This window comes from Bos javanicus, chromosome 3, assembly GCF_032452875.1.
Source record: "Bos javanicus breed banteng chromosome 3, ARS-OSU_banteng_1.0, whole genome shotgun sequence".
Taxonomy (NCBI): Eukaryota; Metazoa; Chordata; class Mammalia; order Artiodactyla; family Bovidae; genus Bos; species Bos javanicus.
The window spans coordinates 23,821,823-23,824,075 of record NC_083870.1 but is presented as its reverse complement, the minus strand read 5'-3'; the positions used below and the strand labels follow the sequence as shown (position 1 = coordinate 23,824,075).

General features: G+C 41.7%; 1 pseudogene; it reads left to right on the top strand.

Moving 5' to 3' along the window:
- Positions 1-411: 411 nt before the first annotated feature.
- Positions 412-580, top strand: LOC133245493 (U2 spliceosomal RNA; annotated as a pseudogene).
- Positions 581-2,253: the final 1,673 nt, after the last annotated feature.

Sequence of the window (2,253 nt, the reverse complement as noted above, 5' to 3'; positions counted from 1 at the left end):
TGATACCTGCTTTATACCTGTGATACCTCTTTCTGATACTTGATTTATCTAGTAATTTAATACTGTTTCCAGTCAACATTTAAATATTTCTTCTCGGGAGATGGGGTGCAAGTGGGAGTTATGGGGAAGACTCTTGTAGCATCTCACATTTCTTTGCATGCATGCATGCCCAGACAATTCAGTCGTGTCCAATTCTTAGCAACCTCATGAGCTGTAGCCCGCAAGGCTTCTCTGTCCATGGGATTTTTCAGGCAATAGTGGTGGAATGGGTTGCCATTTCCTCCTCCAGGAATCTTCCTGACCCAGGGACTGAACCCACATCTCCTACGGCTCCTGCATTGGCAGGTGAATTCTTTATTACTGAGCCACCTGGGAAGTCAGACATTTCTTTATTTTATTAAAGTACAGTTGATCGCTTCTCAGCCTTTTGGCTAAGATCAAGTGTAGTGAAGTATAGTTGATTTATAATATTGTGTTAATTTTTTCTGTACAACAAAGTGATTCAATTATATGTTTATATATATTCTTTTTCATATTCTTTTCCATTATAGCTTATCATAGGATATTGAATATAGTTCCCTATGCTATACAGGATGACTTTGTTGTTTATCCACTCTATACATAATAATTAGTATTTGTTAATCCCACAGAAGTCTGTTATCTATGTCTGTAGCATCTCACATTTCAATGCAGCCAAATGGAGTTTCCCACTCCATATGTAAGCCCTCATCTCTGTTGGTTGGCCCCAGCATAGACAGTAGGCATGCTTTTGTAACCCAGGCTCTATTGTGTTCACTTGTGTCCTAAGAAGAGTCTTTTGAGAAATTCAGAATCTTAAAAAATAACTTTAAGGGTATTGCCCTGCTCTATTATCGACTGGAAGTCAGAAAATTCTAATATTCCAATAAAGCTGTATTTACTCTCTCTTCTTCAATGAAAAATACATATAGTCAAAGCTATGATTTTTTCAGTAGTCATGTATGGATGTGAGAGTTGGACCATAAAGAAGGCTGAATGCTAAAGAATTGATGCTTTTGAGCTGTGGTATTGCAGAAGACTCTTGAGAGTCCCTTGGACAGCAAGGAGATCAAACCAATCAATCCTAAGGAATCAACCCAGAATATTCATTGGAAGGACTGATGCTGAAGCTGAAGCTCCAATACTTTGGCCACCTGATGCGAAGAGCTGACTTATTGGAAAAGCCCCTGATGCTGGGAAAGATTGAAGGCAGGAGGAAAAGGGGATGACAGAGGATGAGATGGTTGGATGACATCATCAACTCAATGGATGTGAGTTTGAGCAAGCTGCGGGAGATAGCAAAAGAGAGGGAAGCCTGGAGTCCTGCAGTCCATGGGGTTGCAAAGAGTTGGACCCAACTGAGTGACTGAACAACTCTTATGAAAACTTTTGCAAGCCACTTTATATTTGCTCCCATTCAAACTCAGTCTCATCACAGTCCACTGCTGTTCAGAAAATCTGCAGTGGTTGTGCGCATCCAGGCCACCCGTGTATAATGAGTGTATCCTTCACAGGAGCAGATAGCTCTCAGATACTGGTCTGCTGCTTCAGCTCTTGGTTGTCTGAGTGCTCTGAGAGTGGACAGAGAGTGGTCAGACATGTTCAGTTAATGTATTTGTCCACTGCCACAGGAAAAGCATTTCAGGTCCAGGTGTTGGTCAGTGCTTGGGCTCTAAGCTCACCACTGTCTTGGGTCCCCCTCTTGTACTCAACCAGTGTTGCACAAAGAACAACCACTACGTTGGAAAAGCTGCTTCCAGGCATTTACAGAGCCGGTCACAAGCTGGGCCACCCTCTCATTATTCAGAGAACAGTATGTCACCCCTGTTCTAGACCTGCTCGTGCAGATGACCCAGCTCTTTCCCTGTGACAACTGTGCTCACCTTGAATCTCAGGAACTTTAACTGAATGCCAAAACTTTCTATTGAATTCTTAACCATGGACAATGACTGCTTGAGGCAATATACAGTTAAATTTGGAGAGTAAAGCCATCTAAGAATGTTCTTTCTTTAGCTAGAAGATTTGCTACAGAAGTATAGGGACACATGTTACCTTCCTTGACAGTTTCATTAAATCTACTCAATGATCCTAAAAGGTCCATCTAATCAAAGCTATGGTTTTTCCAGTGGTCATGTATGGATGAGACAGTTGGACTATAAAGAAAGCTGAGTGCCAAAGAACTGATGCTTTTGAACTGTGGTGTTGAAGAAGACTCTTGAGAGTCCCTTGAACTGC